At 60.7% G+C, this 9,522-nt stretch overlaps 1 pseudogene; it reads left to right on the top strand.

The window, feature by feature from the left end:
* The first annotated feature begins 1,570 nt into the window (after window positions 1–1,570).
* LOC108519361 (protein IQ-DOMAIN 14-like) lies at window positions 1,571–4,680 on the top strand (annotated as a pseudogene).
* Window positions 4,681–9,522: the final 4,842 nt, after the last annotated feature.

Here is a 9,522-nt window from a genome sequence, read left to right as displayed (position 1 = left end):
ACAAGGCCCGTGGCTTTCTGTACAAGAATCGGCCAGTGTCCTCTGGGGCCCGGGATGAGGTTTTAGCACCCACTCCCGCTACCAGGGCCCAGGAGGGAGGGCCGGGGAGCCTCCATCTGGTGCTGCCGGTGGCCATTCAGACCCAGCATGGGAGGGTTGGCAGGCCCTGGGCAAATGTGATACCACTGGGAGAGCGGTCAGCAGCTGCCTCTGGCCCCGCCGTCCCTCATGAAGTTATAGATGGCGGCTCTTCAACGTCTCCAGAAATGGCAGAGAAGCTTCCAGAGCTGACATGCCAATGAATCTTTTCTCAGGCTTGGACCACACAATTCTGCTGGGACCAAGCACAGGTCTGGCCCTCTGCTGCCCTCTGGGCCTGGCTCTGCTGAGAGGAGGAAGCCTGGCTCTTGGGAGGGGTCTCAGGGGCCCCTCCATGAAGCCCAGCAACCTGACAGGTGGGGTGTGCATCACCCCTCCCCAGGACTCCATCTCCCCAGCAAGCAGCTGCCTCTCCCTCCTCTGGGGCCCCAGCTGGTCCTCATGGAGGGGTGGGTGGGACTGAGGCCTGAGCCCCAGGGGAGCTGGCTGGTGAGCCGTGTAGCCCAGTGGTCACTGCGGCCAGCGGGGAGGCTGAATCCCCTGCCCCAGCACTCAGAGGCTGGTGGAGTGGGTCGAATTAAGCCCCTCCAAAACGTATGTTGAAGTCCTGACCCCGGGTACCTGCGAGCACTGGAAATGGGATCTTTGCGAATGATGGAGTTAAGATGAGGTCGGACGGGGTGGGTCCCAAATGCAATGACCTACACCTTATAAGGAGGCCGCCGACAACAGGGAGAAGTCGGCCGCGTGACGTTGGCGGCAGAGACTGGAGAGAGGCAGCCGCGAGCCCAGGAACACCACAGGTGGCTGGCAGTGCAGGGCGGAAGGGCCCATCCCGGGAGGCTTCAGAGGGAGTGTGGCCCCGCAGACTCCTTGATCTCGGGCTTGCCGCCCCAGGGCTGCAGGAGCTGCGTTTCTGTGGCTTTAGCTCCCAGTTCGTGGGTCTTTGTTATGGCAGTCCCGGCAGACTCACACAGGTGGCGACTGCGGACAGGCCTCCTGACCTCCGGGCCGCAGTTTCCCCACCGGCCCCTGCCATGGGGTAAATGGTGCTTAGGCCAGGGAGCTGCACCAGCTGCCTGCCGTCCTTGCTGTGGCTGACGGGGTGGTCCCGGCTGCAGCTCCGGCCCTGGCTCCTTGAGGCCTCACACCCTTCCTGGCACCCATTGCTGGGCTCTCGGGGCCTCTGGTCACCCCGTGGGTGCTGATTGAGTCGGGACCAACACTGATCACGCTTTCAGAGGCTGTGGCCCTACGTGTGCAGCTAAGGGGTGACTCGGGGCCGGCCGGGCCCAGAGCTGATCCCAGGCTGGGAACAGCAGCAGCAATGGTGTTGGCGTCCACCCCGTCCCTCCCAGGGCCTGGCCGTGGGGGCCAAGGGGACATGTCTGCGGCCTCTGTGGCCTGAGTGTGGAAGTCAGCACCCAGTGGTGTGACACCTGGGTCCCTCTGTCATCTGCCTGCAGCCAGTATGTCCTCGTGGGGCAGCAAGGTGACCGGGTCTCTGTTGGGTGCCCCTGGAAGTCTCAGAGGCAAGGATCTTCAGGCAGAGAGATTCGCGTTTGCCTCAGGTNACTGCAAAACCCACAATCACAACCACAGCAAAAACCACAACCACCACAAAACCACAACCACTGCAAAACCCACAATCACAACCACAGCAAAAACCACAACCACCACAAAACCACAACCACTGCAAAACCCACAATCACAACCACAGCAAAAACCACAACCACCACAAAACCACAACCACTGCAAAACCCACAATCACAACCACAGCAAAAACCACAACCACCACAAAACCACAACCACTGCAAAACCCACAATCACAACCACAGCAAAAACCACAACCACCACAAAACCACAACCACTGCAAAACCCACAATCACAACCACAGCAAAAACCACAACCACCACAAAACCACAACCACTGCAAAAACCACAACCACAACCACTGCAAGAAGCACGCCCATCCTACGGAGTTTTCACTTAGCACCCTCCCCCAACAACCTCCACCCACAGCCTCCATCCTCCCCCAACAACCTCCACCCACAGCCTCCACTGAGCCCAAAACAAAGGGTCTCAATCCTCAGCATGGCCCGGGTTCCACAAGACGGTCAGGGTTCAGATGTTCCTCATAGAGAGGACTTGGGTCTCCGGTTGGCTCCTCCCAGATTCCCTCACTGGGAACCCCAACCACCTTCAGGTGTGTCTGCCGCAGAACCACCCCCCCAGGTGCGCCTCAGTTACTGCCGTCAGGAGCGTTCACCAGGTGTGGTGGTCTCTCCTTGCACTGCTGGAAAACACCCGCGACCAGGCACGGTGGCTGACGCCTGTGATCCCAGCACTGTGGGAAGCCGGGGTGGGGGGGATCATGAAGTCAGGAGTTCGAGACCAGCCTGGCCAACATGGTAAAACCCTGTCTCTACTAAAAATATAAAAATTAGCCAGGTGTGGTGGTGGATGCCTGTAATCCCAGCTACTCGGGAGGCTGAGGCAGGAGAATCGCTTCAACCTGGGAGGCAGAGGGTGCATTGAGCAGAGATTGCGCCATTGCACTCCAGCCTGGGCGACAGAGCGAGACGCTGTCCACCCCCACCCCCCACCAAAAAAAAAAAAAAAAAAAATACCCGAGACTGGGTAATTTATAGAGAAAAGAGTTTAATTGGCTCAGGCTTTGCGGGCTGTATGGAAGACATAGCTGCTTCTGTTTCTGGAGAGGCTCCAGGAAGCTTCCAAATGTGCTGGAAGGCAGAAGCGGAGCAGGCGTCTCTCATGGCAAGAGCGGGAACGAGAGAGACAGAGCAGGTGCCGCACACATTTAAACGGTCACTCACCATCTCGAGGAGAGCACCAGGAGGGATGGGGCCAAGCCATTCACGAGAAATCCGCCCCGATACCCAGTCACTCCCCACCAGGCCCCAGCACCACACTGCAGACTCCATTTCCACATGAGGTTTGGGTAGGGATGCAGAGCACACCACACCACCACCCAGGAGGATGCCCAGGAGCGGGTGTGTGGGGTGCTCAGGGAAGACACGCCCCACGGTGGACGCTACAGCCAGGGTGTCTGGGAAGAGGCTGGGAGCCAGCGTGGCTGTGGGCCCTCCATCCAGGCATCACAGACCAGGGCTGGCAGGTTTTGGAGGGTGTCCACCTCCACCACCCTGAATCCCAGGTCCTTTTCCAGGGAAACATGCAGAGGAAATGGCTGGAGAGCGAAGTCCAGGCACAGGGGCCATGAGACCCCGACCCTGACCCAAATGGCAAGTGGCTGAGGACCCCCAAGCCAGGCAGACCCCAAGCCAGACACCACGCGGCCTCGGACCCCAACCCAGACGGACCCCAACCCAGACAGACCCCGACCCACCAGTGCAGCCCCCAGCCCCAGAAGTCAAACCACAGCGTCCCCCCTGCACCGTCCAGGCTCCCGCAGGGGCAGCAGCTTCCTGAGGCGGCCCCACCTGCAACTCCGGACCAACCAGAGACGGCCAGGTGGGCTCCCCAAGCCCAGCTCGTGGGACCCCCGATCTCGAGGGCCCGTCCCCGCCCCAGGCCAACAGCCACCCTCGGGCCCCGCATCAAGTCTGCCAAATGCAGGGGCGAGGGGCCGACCCCGCTACGGGAACCAAGCCCAGGAAACAGCCGCTCGGGCGGCCCATCTCCATCCGGACCGCCGCTGCGGCCGCAGGTTCACGCCGTTCCGCGGACACGTCTCCGGCGCCTCCGGCCCCTCAGAAACCCGGGGTTTCTATGGCAAAGGTCCCGGTGGAAATCGCACCACCTGCCGTTCCCGCCTCCGCGGTGGATTCGCTGCCTTAAACTGCCCCCCCGCTCTTCATCCCCCAACCCCCGGCAGCCTCCGACCCTCCCCGGCGGCGCAGCGCAGCCTCTTGCAGGCGCCAAGCTGGAGTCCGAGCGCGCGCAGCCTTCGCCCCGGGGCGCGCTCCAGGCCCCCCACGCCTCTCCCAGGCTTATCACCCATTTCTCCCTAGCGCTGAAGGAGACCCCCCAGCTGCTTCTCCACTCACCACTGCAGCGCGTCTCGGCTGCCCCCAGCCCCGTGCCCGCCCGAGAACACTGCAGGCCGCAACCCCACGGCCCACCCGCGACCTGCACTCACCGTGCGGGGCCTGTGGAGCCTCCACCCTTTGGAGGAAGGACGTGTCCAAGCCTGGAGGTGCTGCGGCCTGTCTCACCTCCGCCCCAGGCCCGGCATGGCGCGCCGCAGGGTCTCAGCCGGGGTCAGCCTGGCCCAAAAGGATTTATGGTTGAAAGTGCTGGTCCCAGAACCCAAGGGGAAGACGTGCTGGTTTTCTGATGAGCTGGGCCACCTCCTCTAGGAAGCCCTCCTCCTTGGAGCTCTGTAGCCGTCCTGGGCTTGCAAGAGTCAAAGAGCCCGGCCCACAGCAGCTCCTGGCACTGGGCTGGACAGTGTCCTGCCCCCAAAATTCATGTCCACCCAGAACCTCCGAATGCAACTTTCCTTGGAAATAGGGGCTTTGCAGATGTAATGAAGGATCTTGGGGTGAGGTTACCCTGGATTGAGGCTGGGTCCCAAGTCTACCACTGGTGTTCCTCCGTGAAGAGTAGAGCAGAGCAGAACAGAGACAGGCGCACAGAGCAGGCCCTGTGAAGACACAGGCAGAGACTGGAGCCGCAGCAGGGGTGTAGAGCCCCCAGGGCTGGAAGAGGGAGGGATCCTCTCAGGGCCTCCAGAGGGAGAGTGCTGCGCGCTGCCCACACCTTGATTTTGGACTTGTGGCGTCCGGAACTGGGAGAGAATAAATTTCTGACGTTGTAAGCCTGCGTTCCAGCAGCCCCAGGACGCTAAAATAGTTCAGCTGATGCAGGCTCCTCCCTCCCTCTCTCTCTGTTGTTGTGAGGTATTTTTTAGACAGGATCTCTCTCACCTGTCGCTGGAATGCAGTGGCAGGATCATAGCTCGCTGCAGCCTCTAACGCCTGGGCTTAAGCCATCCTCCCACCTCAGCCTCCCGAGTAGCTGGGACTACAGGTACCATCAGACCTGGCTAATTTTAAAAAAATTTTTAGAGATGGGGGGTCTCCCTGTGTGGCCCAGGCTGGCCTTGAACTCGGGCTCAAGTGATCCTCCCAAAGTATTGGGATGGCAGGCTTGAGCCACCGTGCCTGGCAGTTCCATCTCTGTTGACTCCTGAGGCCCTTCATCTTGGCTAATCCGGACAGGCTTGCTGGGGACCCCCTCTCCCCTTGGAGACTTTGGGATGCGGCTGGATGTCCACATGGCCGGGGTCCTCCACAGCCCCCAGCTTCCCAGCGCAGGAGGCAGGCTGTGTCCTCAGTGAACGTCAAGAGCGAGGCTGAGATGTTTGCACTTCACGTTTCCACATTTAGGGGCGTTTTGTTGTTGACTCATTCAAAGCTCTTTTAAGTTGCTTAATTTGCTGCTCGGAGGGAAATGAAAAAGGAGCCATTTTCCCTGATTTGTTCGCCTAAGTCAACTTTTAAATCAATAAAAAAGTGCATTTTGCTCATCGGATGCAAATAGGTACATCTTTTCTAATATGTGGAGATTGAGTGATTCATCAGCCATTTCATTTCATTTGGAAGCTGAAAGCCTAATGGCATTTGGAGAGAATGCCTCTCACTAGAGAAGAGTCGGTAATAAGTCAGCATGAACGCGCAGGTGGGGCGTGGCTCTGCCTGCCTTGGCGGAGAAGCACGGCACTGGGTGACGTACGGAAACCGGGACCTGAAGCAAGTGAAGCTGTGGCCCTGACGCCAGCCCAGCTGTGACCAGTGCCCACCAGGGTCTGTCCTCCCCCAGAGGCCACACCCCCACAGACACAAACTCAGGGCCCCTGCCAGGCTGGACCCCAGATGCCTCACCAGGGATCCAGGTGGGGGACTTGAATGAGCCGCAAACTCCTCGTCAAAGGACAAGCACCTCCCCATCCGGGCAGCCGCTGCCTCCCCTCGCAGTTCTAGCCGCTGCTGCCTGGTGTGGGGGGTCATGTTTGGTGCCGTGAGCTTTGGGGGTCCGGAGTCTGCCAGCCCCAAGGATAGCAAGATGCCTCCCAGGCGTCCAGGCCAGCAACAGGCAACCCCTGCCCACCCCGTCCACCTCCCTGGGCTCCATTCCCCTCAGACGCAGCCAGTGTGTGTGCTTCCGGGGGGTGGGGTCTCTGTTCCTGGCCACCCCATTGCACCCCCTTCCCTACTGACCCCCTCACACCCTCAGCACTTCCCTTCTCTGCCATCAAGCGGGGAGGAACCAGGGAGGCCCCACGGTCAGCCCTGCCCATAGCACCTCCCATGGCCACAGCAGCGTTGCAGAATCCAGTGCACTGGAGCCCAGGTCTGCTCATGGAATCAAGTGCCAATTTCCCAGGACCCACACGGCAGAGGCTGGCGGGGGCAGGGAAGCCACGCGTGGGCCCTCAAAGCAGATGCCACCTGCCCCTGACCGTGCCTGCGGCCACTTCCTACAACCCCTGTGACTCTGGCCATCTCTGACCACAGGAGGCCTGGCCTGGGCGTGGGAACAGCCGGGAGTGTGGGGAGTCAATGCCCCGGGGTGCAGCCACCACAGCCCAGCCACTTCCCCATGATGGGGACAGCTCCAGAGGGCTGCAGCCTGGGGGCTCCAGGGGATGGAGTGCGTCTGCCCACAGAGGTGACCTGCTTACTACTGCCCACTGGCACCCACCCCTTCGCTTCATAGCACCCCCTCGATGACGGGTGTTTCCTGGGGCCACCCCCAAACTCTCTGCCTGAAGATCCTTGCCTCTGAGACTTCCAGGGGCACCCAACAGAGACCCGGTCACCTTGCTGCCCCACGAGGACATACTGGCTGCAGGCAGATGACAGAGGGACCCAGGTGTCACACCACTGGGTGCTGACTTCCACACTCAGGCCACAGAGGCCGCAGACATGTCCCCTTGGCCCCCACGGCCAGGCCCTGGGAGGGACGGGGTGGACGCCAACACCATTGCTGCTGCTGTTCCCAGCCTGGGATCAGCTCTGGGCCCGGCCGGCCCCGAGTCACCCCTTAGCTGCACACGTAGGGCCACAGCCTCTGAAAGCGTGATCAGTGTTGGTCCCGACTCAATCAGCACCCACGGGGTGACCAGAGGCCCCGAGAGCCCAGCAATGGGTGCCAGGAAGGGTGTGAGGCCTCAAGGAGCCAGGGCCGGAGCTGCAGCCGGGACCACCCCGTCAGCCACAGCAAGGACGGCAGGCAGCTGGTGCAGCTCCCTGGCCTAAGCACCATTTACCCCATGGCAGGGGCCGGTGGGGAAACTGCGGCCCGGAGGTCAGGAGGCCTGTCCGCAGTCGCCACCTGTGTGAGTCTGCCGGGACTGCCATAACAAAGACCCACGAACTGGGAGCTAAAGCCACAGAAACGCAGCTCCTGCAGCCCTGGGGCGGCAAGCCCGAGATCAAGGAGTCTGCGGGGCCACACTCCCTCTGAAGCCTCCCGGGATGGGCCCTTCCGCCCTGCACTGCCAGCCACCTGTGGTGTTCCTGGGCTCGCGGCTGCCTCTCTCCAGTCTCTGCCGCCAACGTCACGCGGCCGACTTCTCCCTGTTGTCGGCGGCCTCCTTATAAGGTGTAGGTCATTGCATTTGGGACCCACCCCGTCCGACCTCATCTTAACTCCATCATTCGCAAAGATCCCATTTCCAGTGCTCGCAGGTACCCGGGGTCAGGACTTCAACATACGTTTTTGGAGGGGCTTAATTCGACCCACTCCACCAGCCTCTGAGTGCTGGGGCAGGGGATTCAGCCTCCCCCGCTGGCCGCAGTGACCACTGGGCTACACGGCTCACCAGCCAGCTCCCCCTGGGGCTCAGGCCTCAGTCCCACCCACCCCTCCATGAGGACCAGCTGGGGGCCCCAGAGGAGGGAGAGGCAGCTGCTTGCTGGGGAGATGGAGTCCTGGGGGAGGGGTGATGCACACCCCCACCTGTCAGGTTGCTGGGCTTCATGGAGGGGGCCCCTGAGACCCCCTCCCAAGAGCCAGGCTTCCTCCTCTCAGCAGAGCCAGGCCCAGAGGGCAGCAGAGGGCCAGACCTGTGCTTGGTCCCAGCAGAATTGTGTGGTCCAAGCCTGAGAAAAGATTCATTGGCATGTCAGCTCTGGAAGCTTCTCTGCCATTTCTGGAGACGTTGAAGAGCCGCCATCTATAACTTCATGAGGGACGGCGGGGCCAGAGGCAGCTGCTGACCGCTCTCCCAGTGGTATCACATTTGCCCAGGGCCTGCCAACCCTCCCATGCTGGGTCTGAATGGCCACCGGCAGCACCAGATGGAGGCTCCCCGGCCCTCCCTCCTGGGCCCTGGTAGCGGGAGTGGGTGCTAAAACCTCATCCCGGGCCCCAGAGGACACTGGCCGATTCTTGTACAGAAAGCCACGGGCCTTGTTGCACCCCCTCCCTGTGGACGGGTGTGGATCAGTCATCATCTGCCCGCTCCCTGGGAGGGCTGGGAGTTTCGCCCGCTCCTGCCTTGCCAAGGCACTGACCGACTGGAGGCGTGAATCGAGCCTGGTCGTTGGCGGTCCGATCTGGGGACCGGCTCTCCGAGGTCTGTCCTGTTCAGCCCTGCCTGAGGCGCAGGATCTTCTAGACCTTGGGTTGTGGTGTGGGGCTGCTGGATAAACGCAGTAACAGCAGCAAGGAGAACCCGCATTTCTGATGAGCCTTTCAGGTCTACGACGCCTGTTTTCCCACGTGGCCCTCCTGACACCTGTGAGGGAGGTGAGGCTACAGGTGAGGAGGCGGGGGCTCCAGGCAGGGGCAACCCCCACCCACCCTCAGCCATGCAGCTGACCAGGGCCAGGCTGGGGTTCAGACCCAAAGCTGACGCCTGGGCCTGTACCCCCGGGGCGCTGCCTCTCTCATCAGGGCACGGATGGGGCACCGCTGGCAGCCAGCGGGCGGGGTAGGGGATATGGAATCTGGTTCCAGTAAGGAAGGAGACCACTACTACTCCTGCTGCCCTCCTCCCCCCAGCTTGCCTAGTTCACAAGACAGCAGGAAAGAGAGAAAGAAACAGAAGTAAGATAAACAGTCAGACAACCTTGGCACCACCACCCGGCCCTAGGAGTTAAAAAAAGTAATAATAATAACATCAACCCCGACCTAAACTACTTGTGTCATCTGTAAATCCCAGACACTGTATATAAAAAAAAAGCCTTGTAAAACTTTCTGTTCTGTTAGCTGATGCTTGTAGGCCCCAGTCACGTTTCCCACGCTTGCTCGGTTTATCACGACCCTTTCACATGGACCCCTTAAAGTTGTAAGCCTTTAAAAAGGCAAAGGATTTCTTTTTCGGGAAGCTCGGCTCTTAAGATGCAAGTCTGAAGGTGCTCCCGGCCGAATAAAAAACCTCTTCCTTCTTTAATCCGGTGTCTGAGGAGTAATCCGGTGTCTGAGGAGT

Source organism: Rhinopithecus bieti, unplaced genomic scaffold, assembly GCF_001698545.2.
Source record: "Rhinopithecus bieti isolate Rb0 unplaced genomic scaffold, ASM169854v2 scaffold_47707, whole genome shotgun sequence".
NCBI lineage: Eukaryota > Metazoa > Chordata > Mammalia > Primates > Cercopithecidae > Rhinopithecus > Rhinopithecus bieti.
This window is presented reverse-complemented; position numbering and strand designations above follow the sequence as displayed.